The sequence below is a fragment of the Mesoplodon bidens genome, assembly GCF_964165515.1.
Source record: "Mesoplodon bidens genome assembly, chromosome: 5".
Classification (NCBI taxonomy): domain Eukaryota; kingdom Metazoa; phylum Chordata; class Mammalia; order Artiodactyla; family Ziphiidae; genus Mesoplodon; species Mesoplodon bidens.
In genome coordinates this window covers 102618420-102632349 of record NC_138161.1, presented here as the reverse complement: position 1 = coordinate 102632349, position 13930 = coordinate 102618420, and the positions used below count along the sequence as shown (strand labels likewise).

Sequence of the window (13930 nt, the reverse complement as noted above, 5' to 3'; positions counted from 1 at the left end):
AGGGCCCCAGCAGAGGAGAGGGAACCAGCGTTCTCTAGGGGGGTAACTCACTACACCACCCCTACTTAGCCCTCCCAATCTATCCACTAGGGATTGTTACTGCCTTGTTTACAGGTGAGGAAACTGAGGCTTTGCACCTGGAACCCAGATCTGTCAGGTTGTTGTGGGAATTAAATGAGTAAATATACATAAAGCACTTAGTACCTGGTACATCATAAGTGCTATATAATTCTCATCTACCATTATTATTTTCCCCAGCACATTAAAGCTGCCTCTCCCTCTGTAAGTGAAAAGAAGAGAAAATCGTGAGCACAGGGAGGGCCTGAGGCCATGGCAGCTTCCCTTGGCACCTCAGACCTCCAAATGCTGAGAAAAGTCATCCTGGGTCAGCTCCAGGGGTTTCTCCAGCTCAGCTGCCAGTAAGTACATATGCTGGCACACGGGGACCAGGGAGGGACAGGGTGGAGGAGAACTTAACCCACAGCCTGGTAAAAAATCAACACTTTCAGGTTTTTTGCTCATCTATGGGAAACAAACAAACAAAAAAACCTCCCCTGGAAAAATACTCAGCTCTATAAAATATCACTTTCCTGGAGCCACCCAGGACAATGAAGAAAGATCCTGTAGCCGGCTAACTGGATCAGAAAACAAGGGAAGCCAGACTTCCAGGGCAGCTCCAGAAATGGTGGGAGGGGGCTATCAGCACTAGGTCCTTTTGCTTCTCACAGTTAAAAAGTACAGGCTGGGGTCTAGATTCATACAGCCGACCTGACCTGAGAGCAGAAAGGGTAAGAGTCACACAACTAGCCACTAGAGAAATGGAAACGAATACCACAATGAGCTACCACTGCACACCTATTAGAACAGCTAAAATTAAAATAGGACACCCCAAATGCTGATGAGGAGATGGAGAAAGTGGATCTTTCCTACACTGCTGGTGGGAACAGAGAACCATACAGTCACTCTAGAAAACAATTTGGCAGTTTCTTAAAAAATTAAAAATACACTTGCCATACACTCAGCAATTGCACTCCCGAGCATTTATCCTGGAAAAATACAGAAAAAATGTTTTGGCTTCTGTTTTTTTGGAAAAATTAAATTTATATGGGCTTCCTCGGTGGCACAGTAATTGGGACTCTGCCAGCCAATGCAGGGGACATGGGTTTGAGCCCTGGTCCAGGAGGATCCCACATGCCGCGGAGCAACTGGGCCCTGTGCGCCGTAACTTCTGGGCCTGTGCTCGAGCCCGTGAGCCACAGCTGCTGAAGCCCGTGCACCTAGAGCCTGTGCTCCACAACAAGAGAGGCCAATGCAATGAGAGGCCCCTGCGCTGCCACAAGGAGTGGCCCCTGCTTGCTGCAGCTGGAGAGGGCCTGCACGCAGCAACGAAGATTCAACGCAGCCAAAAATAAATAGATAAAATAAGTATATTTTTAAAAATCAGTTAAAAAATTAAGTTTATGTTCACATAAAAACCTGTACACAATTGTTCATAGCAGCTTTATTTGTTATAGTCAAAAACTAGAAACAACTAAAGTGTTCTTCATTAGGTCAATAGTGAAACTGTGATACATCCATACAATGGAATAACACTCATCAGTAAAAAAGAGCAAATTATTGGTACACTCAACAACCCGGATGGACCTGAAGTGCATTATGATGAGTGAAAACAAGCCAGCCTCAGAAGGTTGCATATCATATGACTCTATTTACAGAACACTCTCAAAATGACAAAATTATAGGGATGAGAAAAGGGAGAAAGGGCCGGGCCAGTGTGATGATGAATGGGTAGCATGAGAGAGACCTTTGTGTGGAGGAATAGTTCTGTACCTTGATTGCCGTGGTGGCTCCACTAATCTAAACATGTGAGAAAATGACACAGAGCTCTACACACAGTTGTACTAACCTCAGATTCCTAGTTTTGATATTGTACTATAATTGTATAAGATGAAACCAGTGGAAGAAACTAAATGAAGGATACACCAGACCTCTCTGTACTATCTTCGCAACTCCCTCTGAATCTATAATTGTTTCCAAATTAAAAGTTAAAAACAAATAAATAAATGAGGTGCACAGCCAGTAAGAGGGCATCTGGGATTCCAGCCCACATCCTTCTACTCCCAAAATCCCAGGGCTCCAATCAAATGACTTACAATTTGGTATGCACCATGACATTCTGTATCTCCGTGCCTTTGCACATACAAACTTCTACCTAGACTGCCCTTCCCCTGCCTAGCTAACTTATAATTTCCTTTAAGACCCAAGTCACATGTATTTGCATCCTGGAAGCTTCCCTGACTTCCCATGCTAAGATTACTGATCTTCTTCTGTACTTCCTGAGCACAGCACTAGTCAACTGAATTGTAATTTTTAGTTTACGTGTTACTGTCTCCCACCACATTGAAGCCACAGAACTGGAAAATATGTTTGCAATATATTGCAAATAAAAAAACTTGTCTGTAGAATATATAAAGAACTCTTACAATCTAATCATAAGAAGACAATCCAATTTTTTAAATGAACAAAAGATCTGAACAGACATTTCATCAAGGGAGATATGCAGATGCCAAATAAGCACATGACAAGATGCTCAACATCATTAATCTTCAGAGAGATGCAAATAAAACCATGAGCTATCACTACCCACCTATTAGAATAGCTAAAATTAAAAAGACTGACCACACCAAGTGTTGACAAGGAAGTGGAGCACCTGAAACTCTCATACGCTGCTGGTGGAAGTATAAACTAGTACAACTGCTCTAGAAAAAAGCTTGGCAGCTTCTTAAGAAGCTAAACATACACCTACCATATGACCCAGCCATTCTACTCCTAGGTATTCACCCAAAAAGAATGCATATGCCCCCACAAAAGATTTTTCACAAATGCTTATAGTGGCTTTTTTTTCAAACTGAACAACTTTTTTTTTTTTTTTTTTTTTTTTTTTTTTTTGCGGTATGCGGGCCTCTCACTGTTGTGGCCTCTCCCGTTGCGGAGCACAGGCTCCGGATGCGCAGGCCCAGCGGCCATGGCTCACGGGCCCAGCCGCTCCGCGGCATATGGGATCCTCCCAGACCGGGGCACGAACCCGTATCCCCTGCATCGGCAGGCGGACTCTCAACCACTGCGCCACCAGGGAGGCCCTCAAACTGAACAACTTTTTATTGAAGTATAGTTGATTTACAATGTTGTATTAGCTTCAGGTGTACAGCAGTGATTCAGTTATATGTATATGTGTATATATATATATATATATGTATATTGTTTTGCAGATTCTTTTCCATTATAGGTTATTACAAGATATTGAATATAGTTCCCTGTGCCATACAGTAGGTCCTTGTTGTTAATCTATTTTATATATAGTAGTTTGTATCTGCTAATCCCAAACTCCTAATTTATCCCTCCCCACGCACTTTCCTCTTTGGTAACCATAAGTTTGTTTTCTATGCCTGTGAGTCTATTTCTGTTTTGTAAATAAGTTCATTTGTATCATTTTTTTGGATTCCACATGTAAGTGATATCAAATGATATTTGTCTTTCTCTGCCTGACTTACTTCACTTAGTATGATAATCTCTAGGTCCATCCACGTTGCTGCAAAGATATATATATATATATATATATATATATATATATATATATATATATATATATATATATATATATATAGAGAGAGAGAGAGAGAGAGAGAGAGAGAGAGAGAGAGAGAGAGGCTTTATTTTAACAGCCAAAAATTGAGAACAACCCCAAAACTCTGTCAACAGATGAACGGATAAACAAATCTTGGTATTTCCATATGGTGAGACACTATTCAGCAATAAAGGAATGAACTACTGATGCACAAACACGGATGAATATCAAAATAATTATGCTGAGTGTAAGAAAAGCATATGCTGTATTGTGCTATTTATGTAAAGTTCTAGAAAATGCAAACCAATCTATAGCGATAAAGCAGATTAGTGGTTGCCTAGGGATGGGAGGCAGGACATGGAGGGGCAGAAGGGAGGGATTAGGTGAAGGAAGAAACTTGGGGGGTTGATGGTTATGCTCATTAACCTGACTTGTGTGGAGAATTTCATAAGTGTACACATATGTCAAAACTCACCAAATTGTATAACTTAAATATATGCAGGTTTTTGTCTCTCAATTATACCTTAATAGAGCTGCATGGGGGGGAAAAAGGGTATCATTTAATTAGCATCTACTTTATGGGAAGAACATTATAAAAATAATTTTTAATCTTCACTCAAAGTAGGTATTATTCAGCCCGTTTTACATATGAGGAAACTGAGTCAGAAAGGCAAAGTAGTCATGCAGCTACAGTCAAGCCAGGCTCAAACCCAGATCAAACGTCTTCAAAGCTGGGGCACTCTTCTCTGCATTATGATGCCTTCCCACAATAGTGACTTTCCAGCGTGAAGACCCCTGTCCTAAGCAAGGCCTCGAGGAGGAATCTGAAAGAATCACTGGGATGCCAGGGGATCTCTGGCATCACTGAGATGACACCCTCTCCCTTCTGGGTTGCCATTGCCACAAATTCCTCTAACAGTCAAGCCCAGCCCATCACAAGTACTGGGCCAGACAGGCTAATGCAGGGAGTGGACTGTACCTCCTCCCCAGAACATTCTTCCCTCTACAGCCAGAGTGGTTTGGTGGGACAGACCCTGACCAGAGATTCAGAACAGACTCCAGCTCCACTTGCGTCACAGACAAGGCCCTTTCCCTTTCTGGGCCCCCCTCCCTCAGATATGAGACGTGAAGGCCAACCAACTAGCTCTCCAAGGAACTCTTTCAGCCCTAATTCATATTCTGGGGGCCCTGCTGAAGTGAGCTTTTCCTCCTTCCGAAGCTGATCATGTGCTACAGACGAAAAGGATTCTAAATTATCTACAAAACTGTACCCTCAGCTCCCCCATAGACCCCAGCTCCACAGACAAACATACCCAGCCCACTTAGCACCTACCCAAATCGCCCCCTCAGCCACTCCACCTCCTCCACTCGCCCCGACCCCTCTGCAAGGACCTTCCATAGACCCTGACCCACCCTTTGCTGCTTCGTTCCCAGTTTTCAGGGTTCTGGGAACCCTGGGACACACAGAGCAATTTGAGACATAATTTCTCCCTTTCAAATTCTTGCAGGAAAGATTGGAGCTGAGTGGTTACCGGCTAAGGTATGTCATATACAGTCTTGATGTAGGCAATTCCTCCCCTGTCCCTTGTCACATCCATGTGCCCAAGGCTGGGCCAGAATCTCTTGCCCAAAGAGGCCAGGATATTTGGCTGTGTACAGAGTAGGCTTTCAGTAAATATCTATAAAACTGAATTAAATCCCTCTTGCCAGAGGAATAATCTCTTGCTTAAACATGGAGGAAAACCAAACAGATCTAACTCGGTACATTCCCCTGCAAAGAGCACTGAGAGTACAGAGGCCGAGAAGGCCCCCGCTTCTCACTGTCTGAGAGGCCTGGGGCCAGGAGCATCCTCCTCACTGCCTGGGGCATCCCATGAATGAGGGGACTACGCTTCAGCACTCTATGGATGCTCCCTCACTCTGATGCTATGTTACTGCACAGGGAACAGCCACTGGGGCTTGAAAGGAACAGTGAAGCTTTTCATAAAGCTCCGAGCACTCTGAGCTGCAGCTGTTCCCATAGCCTCAGAGATGAAGGGATGTTCCCCAAGGGAAAGGAGCCTGGGGGAACAAGTACTGGGGGGCAAGTACTTACTGTAAAAAACGCTCACGAACTTTGAGAAGCTGCAGAGGGCACAGACAGGCTTAGTTTACGTCTCTGTTACTTTTGAATTGTGAAATCTTGGGCAAGTAAGTCTCTTTCACCTCTGAGACTCAGTTTCTACACCTGCCACATGGGGGTAGAAATACCCACCTTGTTAGGTCATTGCAGAATTAGAGACCAGGGCGCAAGCACAGATCCTGGAACCACCGTGAGATCAATCAACGCCCTTCTCTACCCTTCCTCGTGTATATATACTTTAAAGGTCCTCAGATAACATCTTCTCAACTGGTTTCACTGACCTAGAAAGCCAAGCCTCTGATGAGGAAGAGGACTTAACTCCAAGTGCACTGGAGGGGCACGTCATGAAGTGCACTGGGGCTGGGGCAGCAGACACAGGGGAGGGGCTGAGGAGGGGGACACAGGGCTGGCACCTGGAGAACACCCACATGTCCCCTTGCCAGGGACACGCAAAGGTTCAGTGAGCAAGTGGCCTCAGGAGCAGTGCCCGTCTCACCAGCCCACGCCCCTCCCTCCCCTGGAGCACATACCTTCACCTCAGGCACCCATAACCATGGCTGTGTGAACTGGCTTCTTAAAATGAAAGTGTGGTACCGGGTGGCCCCTATAGTCCTTTCCACTTCTGTAGTTTTACAAACTACACTTCTACACAGTACACTGGTGCTTAACTGATGCCCTGCCTTCTCCCCATAGCCTCTTTCAAGATACTTAAAGGAGGTTGGGAGAAGGAGCCAGAAGGTTCAGAAAGCAGAGGGAGAGGGCAGAGGCTGGGGCTCCATTATGCTAATTTAATTAGCGCTAATCTGCTGACAGCAGGGCCTTGAAGAAAGAGGCTTTTGTTTAAAATTCACATTTGGCAGGAAGTGCCCCTGCTCCTCTAACCCCGCCCCTCCCCCCTCCACCACACCATCAAAGCTGTGAGTCTAAAGGTCTGATTTCAGCCCTGGCTCTCATACCCAGCAGGGCCAGGACTTCCTTTTCATGCTACTCTTGACTTCTTGATTTTTCCAGGAAGGAAATTTGCCCCAGATGTCGGTCAGTAAATGGAGAGTTTTCATCTGCCCTTATGAAAGGGTGTCAGTAATTCACAGATTACCCAAGAGGCGAGAGCCAAAAAGGGAAGTGCCAGCCAACTTCACTTCATCAATAAACAAAAGGCTTACCAATCAATTAAACCCCCTCCCTCCACAGGCAAGGAAATTCACAATATGAAAAACATTTCATTTTCACTGTCTTATGGGACCTTAACTTACAGGATAATAAGAACAGAACCTCAGTCTTATTCATTTATTCAACTAATGCTTATTGAGCACCTATTGTTCATAGAAGAGAAAGCAAGGGATGCACAGGTGAAGGGACTTGTCTCATGCCTATTTTCTGGAGAGTTTTCATCATAAATGGGTGTTGAATTTTTTCAAAAGCTGTTTCTGCATCTATTGAGATTATCATATGGTTTTTACCCTTCAGTTTGTTAGTATGGTGTATCACATTGATTGATTTGTGTATACTGAAGAATCCTTGCATTCCTGGGATAAATCCCATTTGATCATGGTGTATGATCCTTTTAATATCCTGTTGGATTCTGTTTGCCAGTATTCTGTTGAGGATTTTTGCATCTATGTTCACCAGTGATATTGGCCTGTGGTTTTCTTTTTTTGTGATGTCTTTGTCTGGTTTTGGTATCAGGGTGATGGTGGCCTTGCAGAATGAGTTTGGGAGTGTTCCTCCCTCTGCTATATTTTGGAAGAGTTTGAGAAGGATAGGTGTTAGCTCTTCTCTAAATGCTTGATAGAATTCTCCTGTGAAGGCATCAGGTTCTGGGCTTTGTTTGTTGGAAGATTTTTAATCACAGTTTCAATTTCAGTGCTTGTGATTGGTCTGTTTCTATTTCTTCCTGGTTCAGTCTTGGGAGGTTCTGCTTTTATAAGAATTTGTCCATTTCTTCCAGGTTGTCCATTTTATTGGCATAGAGTTGCTTGTAGTAATCTCTCATGATCTTTTGTATTTCTGCAGTGTCAGTTGTTACTTCTCCTTCTTCATTTCTAATTCTATTGATCTGAGTCTCCTCCCTTCTTTTCTTGATGAGTCTGGCTAATGGTTTATTAATTTTGTTTGTCTTCTCAAAGAACCAGCTTGTAGTTTTATTGATATTAGGTATTGTTTCCTTCATTTCTTTTTCATTTATTTCTTATCTGATCTTTATGATTTCTTTCCTTCTGCTAACTTTGGGGGGTTTTTTGTTCTTCTTTGTCTAATTGCTTTAGGTGTAAGGTTAGGTCGTTTTTTTGAGATGTTTCTTGTTTCTTGAGGTAGGACTCTATTGCTGTAAACTTCCCTCTAGAACTGCTTTTGCTGCACCCCATAGGTTTTGGGTCATTGTGTTTTCATTGTCATTTGTTTCTAGGTATTTTCTGATTTCCTCTTTGATTTCTTCAGTGAGCTCTTGGTTATTTAGTAGTGTATTGTTTAGCCTACATGTGTATCTTTTACATTTTTCCCCTGTAATTGATATCTAGCCTCATACCGTTATGGTCAGAAAAGATACTTCATACAATTTCAGTTTTCTTAAATTTACCAAGGCTTGATGTGAGACCCAAGATATGATCTATCCTGGAGAATAGAGCACTTGAGAAGAAAGTGTATTGTGTTGTTTTGGGATGGAATGTCCTATAAATATCAATTAAGTCCATCTTGTTTAATGTGTCATTTAAAGCTTGTGTTTCCTTATTTATCTTCATTTTGGATGATCTGTCCATTGGTGAAAGTGGGGTGTTAAAGTCCCCCACTATGATTGTGTTACTGTTGATTTCCCCTTTTATGGCTGTTAGCATTTGCCTTATGTATTGAGGTGCTCCTATGTTGGGTGCATAAATATTTACAATTGTTATATCTTCTTCTTGGATCGATCCCTTGATCATTATGTAGTGTCCTTCTTTGTCTCTTATAATAGTCTTTATTTTAAAGTCTATTTTGTCTGATATGCAAATTGCTACTCCAGCTTTCTTTTGATTTCCACTTGCATGGAATATCTTTTTCTATCCCCTCACTTTCAGTCTGTATGTGTCCCTAGGTCTGAAGTGGGTCTCTTGTAGACAGCATATATACGGGTCTTGTTTTTGTATCCATTCAGTCTATGTCTTTTGGTTGGAGCATTTAATCCATTTACATTTAAGGTAATTGTCAATATGTATGTTACTATTACCATTTTCTCAATTGTTTTGGGTTTGTTCTTGTAGGTCTTTTCTTTCTCTTGTGTTTCCTGCCTAGAGAAGTTCCTTCAGTATTCGTTGTAAAGCTGGTTTAGTGGTGCTGAATTCTCTTAACTTTTGCTTGTCTGTAAAGATTTTAATTTCTCTGTCGAATCTGAATGAGATCCTTGCTGGGTAGAGTAATCTTGGTTGTAGGTTTTTCCCTTTCATCACTTTAAATACGTCCTGCCACTCCCTTCTGGCCTGCAGAGTTTCTGCTGAAAGATCACCTGTTAACCTTATAGGGATTCCCTTGTATGTTATTTGTTGCTTTTCCCTTGCTGCTTTTAATATTTTTTTCTTTGTAGTTAATTTTTGATAGTTTGATTAATATGTGTCTTTGTGTGTTTCTCCTTGGATTTATCCTGTATGAGACTCTGTGCATCCTGAATTTGATTGACTATTTCCTTTCCCATGTTAGGGAAGTTTTCAACTATACTCTCTTCAAATATTTTCTCAGACCCTTTCTTTTTCTCTGCTTCTTCTGGGACCCCTATAATTAGAATGTTTTTTCTTTATTCTGCTCTGCAGTAGTTATTTCCACTATTTTATCTTCCAGGTCACTTATCCGTTCTTCTGCCTCAGTTATTCTGCTATTGATTCCATCCCGAGAATTTTTAATTTCATTTATTGTGTTGTTCATCATTGTTAGTTTGCTCTTTAGTTCTTCTAGGTCCTTGTTAAACATTTCTTGTATTTTCTCCATTCTATTTCCAAGATTTTGGATTTACTCTCCAAAATACTGTCATTACTCTGAATTCTTTTTCAGGTAGACTGCCTATTTCCTCTTCACTTGTTTGGTTTGGTGGGTTTTTACTTTGCTCCTTCATCTGCTGTGTATTTCTCTGTCTTCTCATTTTGTTTAACTTACTGTGATTGGGCTCTCCTTTCCACAGGCTGCAGGTTTGTAGTTCCCATTGGTTTTGGTGTCTGCCCCCAGTGGGTGAGGTTGGTTCAGTGGTTTGTGTAGGCTTCCTGGTGAAGGGGACTGGTGCCTGTGTTCTGGTGGATAGGGCTGGATCTTGTCTTTCTGGTGGGCAGGGCTGTGTCCAGTGGTGTGTTTTGGGGTGTCTGTGAACTTAGTATGATTTGGGGCAGCCTCTCTCTTAATGAGTGGGGTTGTGTCCCTGTCTTCCTAGTTGATTGGCATGTGTCTAGCACTGGGGCTTGCTGGCCATCAGGTGGAGCTGGGTCTTAGTATTGAGATGGAGATCTCTGGGAGAGCTCTTGCTGATTGATATTACATGGGGCTGGGATGTCTCTGGTGGTCCAATGACCTGAACTCGGCTCTCCCACATCAGAGGCTCGGGCCTGACACCAGGCTGGAGTACCAAGACCCTGTCAGGCACACGGCTCTTTTGGGAAGTCTGAGGTCTTCTGCCAGCGTTCGGTAGGTGTTCTGTAGGATTTGTTCCATATGTTGATGTAGTTTTGATATATTTGTGGGGAGGAAGGTGATCTCCACATCTTACTCCTCTGCCATCTCTCTCTGGGCTTCTATATTCCCTCAGGGATGCGGCTCTGGAGGGTGTGGGTCACTTCTTCCATGAGTCCGCTGTGGAGAAGCTTGAGGGTGCCCAGCATCTCTTGAAGATGCAAAACCAGCACAGTGGCTGTGCCCTCTTCCAGGACATGCAAAAGCCGTCCCAAGATGAACTGGGCAAAACCCTGGACATTAAGGAGCCTGCCACGGCCATGGAATAGAACCTGAGCCAGGCCCTTGAAGACCTGCATGCCCTATATCCTCTATTTTATTTATTTATTTTTGGCTGTGTTGGGTCTTCATTGCTGCATGCAGGGTTTCTCTAGTTGCTGCAAGCTGAGGCTACTCTTCATTGCAGTGTGTGTGCTTCTCATTGCGGTGGCTTCTCTTGCTGCAGAACACGGACTCTAGGCGTGCAGGCTTCAGTAGTTGTGGCTCACAGGCTCTAGACCGTAGGCTCAGTAGTTGTGACACGTGGGCTTAGTTGCTCCGTGGCATGTGGGATCTTCCCGGACCAGGGATCAAACCTGTGTCCCCTGCATTGGCAGGTGGATTCTTAACCACTGTGCCAGCAGGGATGTCCCTTAAAGTCATTTTTTAGTGAGCTTAAGGGAATGTTTTCCAATAACCTCCCCATGTAATTTCTGTCATTCTGTCTTCCTTGGGTAGGAGAGAGAGAAAGAGAAAGAGTGTGTGTGTGTGTTTCCTGAAAGTTTGACTTCCCTTGAAGAACAGAGCAGCTGCACCAACGTTAAGCATTCCCCTGAATCTGGTGCAGTCTTACCTGGAGGATAAATTCATTCCCTTTGGAGTTCAAATTTCACCAGCAATTGAAAAAATACAACATCCTGTTAAGATTCCAAAAGACCTGCTCTGAAAAATCAAAACCTCTTCAGCCACCAAATGACCTTGCCTCCGATTGGGCTGAGATGGAAGCCAATGGTTTGAACCAGAAACAACTGCCCCTTCTTTCCTGAGCCTGAGAAAAGGAGGTTTTCACCACCCCACAACAGGAGGCATTCTGCCCTCTCTGTCCCCAAGCTGGGATTCGAGTGCTCTTACCTCAGCGCTGGGACAGAGGCCTTGCACCAGGGCTTGGGCAGGTTCAAGTGGGCCAGTTCATTTCAGCTGTGGTCCAGGACTTCACTGCTCCTCTCTAAGCTGCTCTTTGCAGATCTCTACACAGTTCACTCTACTGTGCCTGCAGGAAGTTAAAAAAAAAAAAAAAAGCCAAGTTGGCAGCTAAGCATCAGAGGCACATATGTTAATACACGCAGGAGGGTAAACACCCTCGCTCCTCCCACCCCTGGTCACTCCGGCCACTTCAGAACCCCTTCCAGAACTACAGCCTCCTTCCCAGGGCTCAACCTGGCCATCTGTTCACCCAGACCTACCCCTTCTGGGGCTGAGCAATTTCAGAGTGAGCTGCAGATGAAGCAAAGCAAACTCTACTACAATCACTTAATCCTTGTGCTACTTGCTATTATTGGTAAGAAAAGCAAGGGTGAGAAAGCAACAGTTCTGGCCCTGAGTCTTGTGCTTATCTAAGGCTTGTGGACAACTGATGTCCATTAACAAATGCATGCAACTTGGTCCCCCTTTAACCTGTAGTATTTTGTTTATAATGTTACAAATGTGAACTCAATTCCGAATTTATTGGAGGAAGATTTTTAACTGAACCTAAATTGTCAACCTGTGTATTATTGTGGTTGGCTGGGTGGATAGCGTTTGTTTTTAAATCAACTGTTGTTTTTCTTAGTGCCAAAGAAATGTATGTTTAATCTAAAAATTTTAGAAAATATAATTGTCAAAAGAAGGAAAAAGTCACCCACTCTTCTCCACCCAAGATGACTATAGATAACATACCATTCCTGGTTTTTGTTTTTTGTTTTTTAACATTTATTTATTTATTTGGCTGTGCTGGGCCTTAGTTGCAGCATGCAGGGATCTTCAGTGCACATGCGGGGATCTAATTCCCTGACCAGGGATCAAACCCTGGCCCCCTGAATTGGGAGCACGGAGTCTTAGCCACTGGACCACCAGGGAAGTCCCCCCCTTCCTGGTTTTATTTTGTTATCCAGATTTTTTACAAAGATCCAATAAAGCTAGACATGGTTTAGTAGTCTTCTGCAGCATCATTTGATTAGCTGTAGTATATGCCCCTGTGCCCAAAGGCTGGACAATTAAGTCATCTTCAACTTTTTTTGCATATTACAAATAGTACTTAAAACTAAATCTCTGGGGGAAATCCATGGTTATTTCCTTAAGAATCAGTCTTGGAAATCAAATTGCAGGGTCAAAGAGTTTCCAAATTTCTCAGGCTTTTGAACAGTCTTGGCAGGCTGTCTCCAGGACTACTATACCATATAAACTCCCAGCAGTGGAAAACTCTGCCATTCCTCTAATGCTCCTCTCCTGCAGTCCCTCCCTCACACACATTCTTGCTCACCATGTGTAACGTTTCTAGTGGAAATGAGTTAGAGTTCTGGGAGTCTGCGTTTTCATACTTCATGCTCACACTCAGCTCAGCCCAAGGTTAAAACAAGATCTATGATGAGAAAATGAGCTCCCCTAATCAAGTTTTGGTGGGGGGGCGTGCATAAGTAAGAATTGGTAAAGAGGAAAAAAGTGAGAAATCCACTAAGGAAGAGAGAAGGAGTGGTAATAAGCAAGGATGGTGTCCAGGAGAAAGAGACCCTGAGATGCTAAGAGCCATCCCATGAGACCACAGATGCTAATGGGAGCTGACATCAGATGAAACTAAAGGTGAAGTGAGCCATTTGAGGGGTTGCAAATGTTAAGATTTCACAAACATTCAGGGCAGAATAGAGCAAACAACAAAGGCATCAGGTGAGATGGAAAAATAAAAAGTCACTTATGGCATCTGGGCACTTCGCTGCTGTCTATAATTAATGCCAACAAAACACCAGGAGCCAGAGTCACTGTGGGGAAAGTGGGCCAGGCCAGGAAGAGGTCTCTACCTGCAAACACAGCTGAGCTGGTGGCCACCTGGGAGCCTGCCAGTAAAGAGCCTTCCCCACGGAAAAGGAGCAAAGTGCCCCTGGGATGGGGGGACTATGGGGCTGGTGACCCACCTGCCTCGTTAACACAAAGCAGGTCCCCACTCTCCATCTCTCTCTAGCCAGCCTCTGCCTTTTTCTCTAAGCCAAACCTTCAGTAAGAAATGGATAATTCACTGAGTAATTTCTCTAAACAGACTGAATGGATTTCTGTGGCCCTGTGACCCAGGCAAAGACCCTGGGGACCCAAGTCTCATATTCCTTCCCAGCTGGCCACCCTCCCCCTGCACCAGTCCACCCCATGTACCATGCACTCCAGCCACAGCAATCTGCAGACTAATAAGGAAATGCAGGGTCTCATTAGTGTTTTTTAAATCCTTTGGAAGATGGCTTGTAGACCTCCAATATTACTCAAATAGGCAAGTCATTCTA

The 13930-nt window shown here is 43.6% G+C and overlaps 1 protein-coding gene across 4 annotated transcripts in view; it reads right to left on the bottom strand.

Annotated features, from left to right (window-relative positions):
• Window positions 1-13930, bottom strand: part of ST6GAL1 (ST6 beta-galactoside alpha-2,6-sialyltransferase 1) — a 152087-nt gene that overhangs the window by 111443 nt on the left and 26714 nt on the right. For all 4 annotated transcript variants that reach the window (XM_081234329.1, XM_081234324.1, XM_081234323.1 and 1 more), the window contains one exon: window positions 11541-11679. The gene's annotated coding sequence lies outside the window, so the exon portion shown is untranslated. The remainder of the gene's footprint in view (window positions 1-11540; window positions 11680-13930) is intronic.